Here is a 12,804-nt window from a genome sequence, read left to right as displayed (position 1 = left end):
GGGTAGCGGTGCGACAATTATGTTGTCTACAAATTCTTGGTGAGCTTTAGTGTACTGTGCTGGATCTGTAATGGGTTTGATCATGATCTTGTCTAGGACTGACATTCCCGTGCTGGTTGTAGATAGTCTCGCTATTTGTGATATTTCTTGAGCCTCCGCGATCTCCATGGTCGTGTTGTGAATTCCTAACTTGAGCAATTTTTCACTGCTGGCTCGAATTGGGAGCCCCAATGCCCTTTTAACAACCTTCTTGATCACTGCGTAAAGCTTCTTGAGTTGAACCTGCGTCCATTTGTACATGGCAGTGGCGTATGAAATATGACAGAGTACGAAAGAGTTGATTAACCTTTCATGCCCTTGTGTCCTCCTGCCAGGCGTCTGATAATCCTGTACGCGTTATCCGTTTTAAGGGTGATTTTCTTGAGCTCCGTATGGTTTCAACCGTTGGCATCAATGAAAAAGCCTAGTACTCTGATCACGTTGACTCTGAGTATATTAACACCATTTTCTGTAAGTAGGTGTGTATCGCTTTCCGCTAGAGGTTTCCAGCCCTTAGGCCTGCCCCCTTTTTCATCTCTATAAAGTAGCAACTCTGATTTATCTGGGGAGCACCTGAGTCCAGTGGGTCTCGGGTATTCCTCCACCGTCCTGATCGCTGCAGTCAGCGCGTCCTGTATGTTCCCTTCGCTGCCACCAGCACACTATACAGTGAGACCATCAGCACATACATGGTATGGTCAATGTGCTCAATGTGGCCCAGCTTTCTGGACAGACCAATCATGCACAGGTTGAGAAGTACGGGAGAGGTCACCGATCCTTGCGGGGTTCCTCGATCTCCAAACTGAACCACTTCCGAGTTTGTGCCTCCGACTTTTATCCTCGCCGTACGTGCTGCGAGAGAGGATTTGATGTAGTTAGAAATCCTCAACCCGAGTCCAATGTCTTCTATTGTTTTGAGGATGTACTCATGCCTGATGTTGTCGAACGCTTTTTCCAAGTCTTATCCAAGTATGTCCTTGGTATTTCTAGAATATCTGTCGAGTATGTGGCGTTTCATTTGCTTCATTGCTTCCTGCGTGGAAAGTGTGGACCTAAAACCCAGCATGTTGTGCATATATATATATATATATATATATATATATATATATATATATATATATATATATATATATATATATATATATATATATATATATATATATATATATATATATATATATATATATATATATATATATTATTGTCTTCCAAGTGGGCTTTTAGCCTATTAAGGATTGCGTGTAAAGCTACCTTTCCTACGCATGATGTAAGTGACACTGGCCGTAAGTTCTCCAAGCTTGGGGTTTACCCGGTTTCGGTATTAGTATAACTTGTGAGATTTTCTATTCTTCTGGGACTTCGCCTGAGGCCCATGCTTCATTGATGAAGTTTGTTAGCGATTCAATTGAAGGCTGATCGAGATTGCTGAGTGATCTGTTTGTTACCCCATCAGGACCAGGAGCCGACTTTGGATTTAGTTCACTTAACACCCTCCGGATTTCAGATGTGGTGGAGGGTTGGTCGAGTTCAGGTTGAAGGCTTTTGACCAGCGAAGCTGTGGTATCACCTGATCCGATAGACCAATGTGACCTAGCCATGAACTGAGTCCTGCCGAGCCTGAGCACAACGCCGTGGCGCATATTGACGTTACTGTTCTCGACGCCGCTCACGGTGTTCACGCTACCCTTCGATATTCCTAACTATACGTAGCCTTTCTTTCCATCGCGCAATGAGAACACAAATGGAATCGGTTGCAAGGCGGGTTCTTATTTTACATATGAAAGTGCTGTTGCGCCACTCGCTGCTTCGTGTGCTACAGCTTTCGCTTCCCTGCAGTTATGAAACCGCTTGCGGCGAACGCTATGCGCGAAGGCGAGCTTTCTGGTGGTTTCTTTTTTTTTTTTTCTATCTCCCTCACAGCCGGCGCCGCTGCTGACGCGGATGCGTGAAGGCGAGCGCCGTCTAGTGGTGCTGCAAGGAACCAAGCTAGCGGCACTCGCTTACCTTATGTGCTGTACTCTGTATGACGCGGAAATGAGCGTGTTATTCGGGTCCCTCAAGAAGACAGGAATTCCCCACAGTTCTGTTCAGGACATTGTTTTCCCGCGCGGGAACCAGTTAGATAGGAAGGAGGTTTCTCGCCTTCTTTTAAACTACCTGCAGGACACTGATTTGGCCTACACATGGTGACCTTAGGAGTGACTGTGTAGTTGTGAGGTCTGTGTCTGATTTACATGATTTATGTATTTTAAGTGTCGCTACGGTGGAGCAATTGCCGGCAGCTACGGCAAGGCTAATCCCACCAGTAGCCTACAGCCACTGAACTCAACTCAACTCGCATCCCGCTGTGATTGGCTGAGTTTTTGCCCACGGACACGATAAATGCACTGGAGGGGGGGGGGGGGGGCAGTAGGGATACACAACTCCTCTCTGAAAAACAAAAAAGGAGGATAAAGGCAGTTGAACAATGCATGAAACTATGACACAACAGCGCAAAGATCGGAAAAGAACGACGACAACGACTTTTGAAAAAAGGTATCTAGATCATGAAAACAAGCGTTATAAGGAATCGGCCCTCTGTGGACGGCTGAGTGTTGCTGATGAATGGTAGGGACATGGAAAAGTTTCTGTTCTTTGGTGATCTTGTGCAGAACACGAAACATGATACAACTGAGGAGTTCGGCGCAGGTGAGGTTACCGTGAAGGAGTTTGAAAAGAAACAGAAGGTCTGCACGAGTGCGTCCGCAGCATAAACACAAACATTTCAAACGCGCTTAACGCAACTCATTTCTGCTAGTCGTTTTAGCGGATAATAATTTAACAAATTAAAGAATGCAACTTGGAATATCAGCAGCTTGAGCCATTACAGTCATTTAACGCAAAGGGCACTTTACACGGGTTACATTACGGATTACATTAACACTTCCTTACATTACATTAACACTTACATTACATTACAGTTTACATTAACACCCTTACACCAGGGTGTTACATTACACCCTTTTTACATGACGGAGTTTTCGATATAGTGCATCCAAGTGGTCTCACTCCGAAACTGACACCTCCTTCCGATTTTGTACTTTTTTCGGCGCTTTCTTTTTTATAGCGATGCTGCATGTGGCGAGGTTCTCAAAATTTTTTTGCGTCCGTCTATCGAGTCGCATTGACAGAGAAACCATGGGGCGATCCTGAAAATTGGGCCATACCAGGCCGTCCCTCGGCGGAGGTGAAGCAGGCTTCAAACACTTCACCAGCTTGCAAAAATAACTTTAATATCTTGGGTCCATATGCAACCCGTAGCAAATATTAAGCTAATAAGAACAGACACTGCACTTTGATCCGCATCGGCCATGTTTACGTTCGCAGTGCCCTCCCTCTCTTTGTCGGCGTTCCAAGCGCTTGTGTATCTTCTTTCCTCTCCACCCGCCAGTACTGCGAGGCGGAAATGCGAACCTAGCATGTGGCCCCGATACCTCAACTTCGAAAGTTTCACCGGAGCAACGGCAAGTTTTCAGAGGGAGTTTGTGGGGAACCAATTTGGTGTGCCCTGTGTTGTGTGTGACTGCGTGTGGTTTTCGAGTTACCTCACAACCCGTTACTACAGTGCGGGTAGTCGACCAACACACGATCGCTTTGATTACGCTGAAACAGTGTGTGCCCTCGGAGTTCGGTGAGGTGCGTGTCTGTTCTATGTGCACGCTTTCGTTAGTAAAATGTGTCGTGCCGCGTTTTGCAACATTATATGGGTATGTATACTTCCCAGTGCCTCATCATCTTCCGAGGCTCAACATCGTGGAGGAGCGACTGGTCGCGCTTCGCCTTCCATTTATGTGCGTACGGCGTTTGACCCACGACAATGGACAGTTCGCCATTAAGGGGCCCACATACGCAGCTTCGCTGGTCATCCACCCTCAGAGAGTAGAACGGCACGGAATTTTTCGTAAGCTTGGTCCATAGTGTCCCCTAGCTATGCGTTCCCTCTTTCTAAAACTCTTTATACATAGAACAGTGTACTTTTGTCGTGCAGTTCTTACTTTTTGTTTTTATCTAATATCAAGCAACCGCTGCTATGCTTTGTGAAGTGCTAGCCCGTTCGAGACTCGGGACTATTGCATGTACTAAACATTGGACTGCAGCAATCAAGTCCCGACCGTCAACGAAAAAAAGAAGAAAAAAAAAGCAGTTTTTCGTTTCTACGAGGCTGGATTACAACGATTATCGGGCCCCTTTACAGAGTTTCTTTCTTTTTTTCACGAGGCGTTTTAATTATGCATGCGCAGGAAAGTCCAACATGCTCTTGAATTCTCCTTATTCTTTTGTTCATTAAAGCCTAGTTAGCAATTCCAGGCGGAAGCAGCTCGCAGATAGCGGCTCAGTTTCCATATTCAAATTATTGATTTCGAAATTAATTGATCCCGATCGCTGACAGTATACGCTCTGATTTCCATAGCAACGCTGACTGCTGCGGCCTCTCTGGCAAAACGCGTTCCGAGAAGCAAGGTCCGAGCAACTGAACTGTAAGCCACTCCGTCGTGCATTCTTTCGCCTTTCAACGCGAGGACGAAGACAGATCAGCCGCATTTATGAGTCGCGGTGCTCGAATTAACGTCGCTTAAGCCGCGAGGCAAACGCATCGTTCAATTAGGAAGACCGCAGCGTCGAAATGAGGGTCACTGTGCCGCTTAGTTCGCAGCGTGCGCAACCACATACTGTGTTACTGAGCACACTTGGTTAGGTTAGAGAGCTTTCGAAACCCGCCAACGGGAGCATTTAGTGTGAAAAGGAGCAGCTTAACGCAGGGCCATCCTGGCTTTCCCTGAATGAATGAAACCACGTTTATTCCACATTAACATGCGCCGAAGACGCTGCGGTGGAATGGGGAGTGGTGTTAATGCAAAAGGGGAAGCGTAAGGCTACCTCCGTTTTATTAACGAACGTCCTGGAGGTAGCTAAGTGGGGGCCGCATGACGCTTGTGGCTGTCGCGGAGCCGATCGCCGACGACGGGTGGTGCCGCCGGGTAGTGGAGGAACAACAGCAGTGCTCGCCAGAGCTCGATGGCATGGTCCGGAGACGTGGTATCCGGGCAAGCCCAAGTCCGGAGAGAAGAAGGCCAGGGTCCCCGCTGTATTGTGGCTGGGGCACGAATCCTTGGTGGGATGTAGAGGGGGCACTCCCAACAAAGGTGGTTGAGATCAGCACGACATGTGCACATGGAACAGAACCCACTTACGGGTGGTGGTGTGCCACCCCTGTGGAAACGGTTCAACAAGTGAGGAGTAAGGGGGGTGCCTGTCTGAACTCTCCAAAGCAAGACTGACTCTCGCCGTGTGAATACCTTCGGTGGAAGCGAAGGTATAGAGAGTGGATTGCCCACTGCTGTGAGGTAGGCGGCACGTCGTTGTTTGGTCGCATGCTTGTCTGCCATCGGGTCTGCTACCTCAGGTGTGGTAGCTAGGAGAGGATAAGGAGTATCGGAGGCTCTGACTAGCGCGGTAGAGAGATGAGCGCGCGCCAGTCTATGAGCCTTCTCGTTCGCGGGAATACCGCAGTGCGCAGGGACCCAGTGGATGGTAACATCGTGACCGCATTCGCGGAACAGGCGTGCCTGGTGCCGGATCTTCTGCAGTACGCGATCTGTGTGAATAACATTAGCACATGCCCGATGGGCAGCCTGCGAGTCTGTGTGCACATGATGGTGAACAGGGTCAGTTTGAGACGAATTTGCGAGGGCCCACTCCAAATAATATAGGATGGCCATTAGCTCAGCGGGGGTGCTGGACATTGCTTCTGCTGATATATGATAGCGGCGGTTCTGATTGTCATTTGTCTGGTCGTACCACGCAGTGGCATAACAGGTGTTACTAGCGTCGTCTGCAGGCAGTGCAGCGTCCGTGTATACGATGCGTTCAGTCAAGGGGAGTGAACTAGTAGCTTTATATGCAAGGCGCCGCATTCGCTGAGTAGGGTCCATATTGAGAGGAAGTGGCCTGCCATCGGTGAGAGCCGTGATTTTCCACGGCGGCGTGTTATTGGGCAAAATGGGCATTGTGTGGACGTCATACCCGAGGAGCATGAGTGTGTGTCGCCCGGCATTTGTGGCGCGAAGTCTCGTCTCTTGTGTATAGATGTGCATGTCTACGAGCTCGGACAGGTTGTTGAGTTTACTACAACGTTCAAGCGCTTCGAGGCTTGTGTACCTTGGGAGTCCAGTTGCAATGCGTTTGGCTTCGTTAAGTAACAGGTCGAGCGCGTGCACCTGTGTGCGGTTGACTGGATGATATGGCAGCCCGTATACAGGAGACAAGAAAAGCTTGAGCGAACTGCCGCATTTCACGTTCGTTTACTCCACGCGTGTGGGTAGAGATTCTGCGTAAAGCGTGCAGGATTTGTTTGCTGGTCTTCATAACGCGTTGGAACCAAGTGTTGGCTGTGCAGTTCTCGTCTGCATACCGAGTATTCGGATAGTAGATTTCCGTGTGATGGGTTGGTCACCGATGTACAGTTTAAAAGACTGCTTTTCTTCCTGCTTTCCAAAGGTAGACCTGCCACCATGAATGACGACAAACTCTGTTTTGTCTGGGGCAGTGTTTAAACCCGTTTCCGTGGCAGAGGCGTGAATAATGTCGAGAGCTCGTTGTAAGACGTCACTCCTGCTCCCCGATGCACCCTTTATGCGTCCACACGGTGACGTCATCGGCGTATACCGCGTGTTTCAGGCCCGGTACGTCGGCAAGGCGCTTTGGTAGCTGGTGCATAGCTATATTAAACAGGGTCGGTGAAAGAACCGAGCCCTGGGGGACGCCTACGTGGTTGGTTCGTATGGCACTGGCGTCGTGACCAACTTCGACTTGGTAGCTTCGCTCTTCAAGCAAACCCGCTATGAAGTTGTACACCATCCCTCTGATGCCAAGGGCACGTGCTTTGATCATGATGGTGTTATGTGGGATGGCATGAAATGCCTTGCGTATATCCACTGCGACAACAGCTCGTGGGATCACCGAATTAGAGTCGAAGACGTCCTGTTTGAGGCGGACTAGCACATCCTGTGTTGATAGGCCACGGCGAAATCCATACAGTGTACGAGCCAAAAGGTGGCGATCTTCAAGGTACCACAACGAGCGTGTGTTGACCATGCTCTCCATTACTTTACAGACACACGAGGTCAAAGAGATCGGACGGAGGTTGGATAAGGTATGTGGTGGTTTACCGGGCTCCGGAATGGGCTTGACCATCGAAAACTTCCAAGTGGAGGGCAGTATCCCGGTATCCCAGACTCGATTAAATTCTTCGAGAAGAGCGTGCTTGTGCTCAAGGGGCAGATTGCGTAGATGAGCCACGCCCACCTCATCGACCCCTGGAGCACTACGTACGTTAGCACGCTGCTAGGCGTGCTAACGTACGTAGTGCAATGATAACGTACGTAGTGCGTACGTACGTGACGTACGTAGTACGTACGTAGTGCGTAGTGCGATCATAACGTACGTAGTGCGTAGCGATCATGGTGAAGGGGCTGTTAAGTGGTTCACTATCTTCAGAATGTGCATCCTTCTGGTATGTGGTGTCTGTGGGGTGAGACGTCTGCGAGAAAAACACTTCTGCGGCCTGTTCGGCGAGAATGGTCTTGCATGCGCCATGTGCAAACTCCGCAGTACCGACTCCTGTACGCATGCACAGTTCAGAAAGCCTGCAGAAAGCGTCCCGATAAAGGGCTATAGGGTTACCGGCAAATTCCTATTCGTATTCTGCCTATTCTGCAGTACGTCCTTTTCTTGTGCCTATCTCTTATGTGTTTAGCGCTAACTTGCCCTTATAGTAATCGTGGAAACAACTGGTCAAGTTAATCGCTAAAACCGGAAGAGTCATCATTTATATGCTCGAAATCATATAACATTAAGAGCTCATTAATATCGTCATCACTAAACGCGTGATCAGGCAGCTTCCTCTTTTTTCCCGCCGAGACCAACAAGGTTTGTACGTGACGCCTTTGCGCTACCTTCACTTCCTTCTTTAATCCGATGTATTGCAACCGATCAAGCCAAATTGTTCGCTAGACGAGCATTACTTGTATTTAGATGTTTTTTTTTGCGCATAAACAACAGTTTGTTGTTGGGGTAGTTGATACATCATTCTAAAGAGAAAACAGTGCAAGGAACGCGGTCGCCATGTAGGCACCAGTGCTTGTTTTGTGCTCAGAAATAACGTCCCTAAGTGGTTTTGCGAGTCCAAAAATTGAAAAACTCTTTTGTGCGCCTTTTGCGTTGTTTTGTACTCTTTTTGCGTGGTCTTCTATGCCTGCAGCTACAGCGTCCCCTAACTTAGGCTTCGTGATTTCTGAAGCTCCCAAACATGCGTCAGTACTCCATTAAGGCCGTATGATATATAGAGAGAGAGACAGAGGAAAGGGGAAAGGCAGGGAGGTTAACCAGAGAAAAAAATCCGGTTTGCTACCCTACGCTGGGGAGGGAGGGGAGGGAGAGGTAACAAGCTCTGCATGTATAAGCCCAATCGTCGTCACGCAAAGCCATCTATAGTTTCTCTATACATGCAGCGCAAACCAATTTATTTTGGGAAGCTACGATTCCTCGTACAGCTCATTGCTCGACTCGGGGCGTTCCTGTATAACAGAGCGCCTCGCTCTTTTCACGGCATCATTATACACGTGTGCTGACGCGTCTCGTCTCCTTTATCTCTCTCTCTAACTTCCTTTCTTTTTTTCTTTTTTTAATATACGCCCGGAGAGACACGACGATGGCTCGCCCCCCAAGCCACCTTCCACTTAATTTATTCCCACGGCGCGAACGGGTGCCGCATAACGAGCAACGAGGTGACGGCGCGTCTCCAGAGTCGCGTGACGAACGTCGCACACACTCGCACACTGCGGACAAGCACGCACGCACGCACGCACTGCCATCCACGCGCGTTCCGCGCTAGCTTGCGTCGTTCGTGCGTAGTAAGGGCGACGGCTACACCTCCACCTCGACAGCAGCGCTCCAAGCGGTGACTCTTGAGCCGCGGAAAACGAAGCCCCCGCCCTCGCGTAGCCTCTTTCGTCTCCAAAACAATTCTGGAGCTCCTATCCCCCCCCCACCTCTTCCCCCACTTATTCTTGATCTCCCTTCTTCATTATAGTATTCCTGGCGTTGCCACCGCTGCTGTGGGTCGCGCGCGCGCGCGCGCGCCCTCTTGTGTGTGTTTCTCTCTCTCTCTCTCTATTATTTTTTTTCTTTGCTTCATTCGATCTGGCCGTCTTGGCGTGACGCAGCTGAAATCGGTGACCCGTTTCAGGTGCGGCAGCAGCCTTCTTTCGCTCGTTTCTTTGTTATCAGCGTCGTTACTTTTTTAAATTTATCTCGCGCAGTACGCATCGTCGTGTTTGGATTCGGCAGGAGCTCTCTCGTCCTCACCCCTTCTTTTGTCTCAGCGCAGCCTGCGCGCAGCGTCGTTTTTGTCGATATCTTTGTTTCTTTCTTCTTGTCTCGGCCCAGTGACGTCGCGACGTTCTTGTTGTCCCCCGGGCGCGCAGTGGTCCCCGCTGGGTGCGGAGGAGCAGGTGCGCACTCGAGTGTTTCAACGTGCGGACCGTACCCGGCGCGAGCTGCCAGCGCCGTTCGCACAAAGCCGAGTTTCGCTCCTTTCGCTTCGTGCGAGATGTGCCCGTGAAGAGAACGTGCGCGGCCCCAACGGGCCGACCGCGTCGCTACATTGTGTTAAATGTCCTGGCGAGAGCCTGCTACGTACTCGCCGCGTCAGTAGACGCGTACGTGGACGACATTTTCGGGGCGTTTCGAACGCTGCTGGAAGGGGGAACGTGAGCGAGCGCAGCTGCCGCCCACGCTTTTCGGGAATGCGAAACTCGAGAAAAACAGCGCTTTCGCTGCCTGAAGTGCCGAGTTTGGAGTTGAAGAAGCTATAGGGGCGTAGAGAGAGAGAGAGAGAAAGCAAGGGTAGGGAAGGCAGGGAGGTCAACCAGAACAGCATCCGGTTTGCTACCCTACACTGGGGGTGGGAGAAAGGGGAATAGAAAGAGGAAGAAAGGGAGAGAGTCAGCACTGAGTACATGTGGGAGGGACACCTTATACAATGACACTATAAGCGGTCTCTTAAGCCCGTGCACTTTAAGTACCGCACTAGTGCACGAATCGCTTTTCGAGCCAGTGACGGTTGTGGCCACGGTCCGAGTATCTTTGACTCGGTGAATGGTCTCGAGTCTAGTCTATGTAAAGTTGCCCGCAGAGAGAGGCGTTGGACATCGTAACGAGGGCAGGTACACAATACGTGCTCGATGGACTCCTCGCACCCACAGGAGTCGCACATCGGGCTCTCGGCCATTCCCATACGGTAGGAGTATGCGTTCGTGAACGCCACTCCCAACCACAAGCGACACAACAAGGTTGCTTCGCCGCGGGAAAGGCTAGGTGGCAGTTGTAGCCGTAGCGTGGGGTCCAGTTGACGTAATCTGCAATTGAAGCCACTTGATGTCCAGAGATCTTGGGACTTCTTGCACGCAAGTAGGCGAAGTTCTCTGGCAGCGTCCGACCTCGCCAAAGGTGTTGGACGCGTCTTTGTATCTTCGTAGGCACACCGGGCAGCCTTGTCAGCTAGGTTGTTGCCGACGATGCCACAGTGAGCAGGAATCCACTGAAATGCAATGTGGTGTCCTCTTTCCAGAGCATGGTGGTGCAGTTCCCTGATTTCAGATGTCTTTTGCTCGTAAGTTCTGTGACGTAACGCGGACTTGATGCTATGAAGGGCTGCCTTAGAGTCACAAAATACGACCCACTTCTGTGTTGGCTCTTCGGTGATGTACATCATAGCGGCATGCAGAGCTGCAAGTTCTGCCGATGTAGATGTAGTCGTGTGCGACAGTTTGAATTTAACTGTAACGTTCTTGGCTGGAACGACGAATGCGGCAGTTGAGCTGGTAGGTGAGGTTGAACCATCGGTATATATGTGTATGCGGTCATGATACGTCTGGTGCAGTAATAGGAGTGTAAGTTGCTTCAGAGCCGGCGATGGATGATTGGACTTTTTTGTAATTCCAGGAATATCAAAATTCACTTGAGGCTGTCGCAGGCACCACAGGGGGGAGGAAGGCTTCGCCGCCGGTGTAAAACTTGCTGGTATGTACTCTTGATGAGCGTTAATCACTCGTGAAAAGGTCGCTTGAGGTCTCTCGGCTGGTAGGGAGGCCAAATGGTGGTCGGGGATCCTTGACAGATGGCGAATGGGTCCGAATGCGAATAGGGGCGTAGGTCGCGCACTAACCTGTGCGGATATCTGGCTAGGTTTCGGGAGACCTTGGGAAGGAAATCAAGCGTTTCCGGAAAGCCCAGATTCCTAAAGCTTTTGCGAGATTTCGACAGAACTTGCCCAAGAGTGGAATACGAGGTCCAGAGAAGTCCCTGATATTAAGACTATTTCAGTGCCCAGCCTTTGTTTACTATGACTAGCGACTTGCATTCATACGAGCTCCACGAAAGCCGGTCCAGGTCTTCGGCACCCGTGTAAAGTCCGATGACCTCGTTGTCCGGTAGACCACGCCTCAAGTACGGTAAAGGACAATATTCCCGAAAAGCCGAGAGCAGCGCATCTTAGGCTGCCGTTTATCCCAGCAAGGAGACGAAGAAACCACGTGCCGGAGGGGGGGGGGGGGGAGGTGGGGGGGGCGGCCTCGATTGCCGCACTTTGTTGTTGTTGTATTTTTTTTCTTTGCTTTTATCAACATTATGTGCGTGCTACGGTGAACGAACTGCCGAGGTGTTGTGTTGTACAATAACTGGCAATAATATCACGGCGTTTCTCATTTCTCAGTCAGAAGAGTTTGCTTCAAGCCAGCCTATAGGTTCGGGCCGGTAGAATTTTCAGCAGGTTCAGTGAATCCTTTTGCCATCGAGAGGCGCAACGCACCGAAGCCGACTAGGCACCAGCTAACATAGGCATAGCTGGCATTGTCAAGTGCTGCGATCTTGCTTCGGTTGAACAATTTCAAACCATAAGATTTCTTGCCACAAGGGCAAAATCGAAACAGAAAGTGAAAGGGGATAAAGTGAGCGTCGCTATCGAATGGCCCAGGCGGCAAGCACATCCTCTCCGATTGACCCAATGGACAAAACACGGCAAAAGTTGGCAATATGTCCGAATTCTGTGGCGTAAAGACCGAGTGTAGAGCTCCCGTTCACTCTCAGCCTCGCAGACGCAATATATCGAGATTCAATCCGGCCGAAACGTCAGTAAAGTCATGTTATTTTTCCTGCGGGCTTCTATTCCTTGAACTATTTCTGTGCCGGATCCTGTGGTTCTATGCTTCCCTGATATATATATCCGTGAAGGATTTACGACTACATGAAACAGTCTCCCTGTACGCCGTTTCTCAAATCATCTGACATAAAAGAATGAAGGTTTTTCATTTATAGCTCGCAGCCGCCTTGTTCATATCAGGCAGGTCGCCAGGACGCGTTTCCTAAAGAGCACCAGGTAAGTGCGGCTGTAGACGGAGTGGAGCGGGCAAGTGCTTTATTTCAGGTGCCTCCACACCTCAGATTTAGCCACTCAGCGCGTCCCCCCGCACCCACTCTTAATTGTGTACGGGCGTCGTTCACGGCCATTTTGACCATTTGACAAGATTTCTCTTGGAGGCTCCCAGCGGCTCAGACGTTCATATGCGGGCCAACCGTAGTTATTTGGTGCTGCTGGCGAGGGAAAATTTGCCCTGTTGGCAGTGAAGAAAGAATTTATTTGTTGTTGTTATTATTGTTGTTGTTGCT

At 49.9% G+C, this 12,804-nt stretch overlaps 1 protein-coding gene and 1 pseudogene across 3 annotated transcripts in view; one reads left to right on the top strand and one right to left on the bottom strand.

Moving 5' to 3' along the window:
- LOC139056302 (zinc finger protein castor homolog 1-like) overlaps positions 1-12,804 on the top strand; it is a 599,701-nt gene that overhangs the window by 375,719 nt on the left and 211,178 nt on the right. The gene's annotated exons all lie outside the window — the stretch shown is intronic.
- LOC139056570 (U2 spliceosomal RNA) lies at positions 3,212-3,391 on the bottom strand (annotated as a pseudogene).

Source organism: Dermacentor albipictus, chromosome 2, assembly GCF_038994185.2.
Source record: "Dermacentor albipictus isolate Rhodes 1998 colony chromosome 2, USDA_Dalb.pri_finalv2, whole genome shotgun sequence".
Taxonomy (NCBI): Eukaryota; Metazoa; Arthropoda; class Arachnida; order Ixodida; family Ixodidae; genus Dermacentor; species Dermacentor albipictus.
The sequence above is the reverse complement of the archived record's forward strand: the minus strand, read 5'-3'. Positions and strand labels throughout refer to the sequence as shown.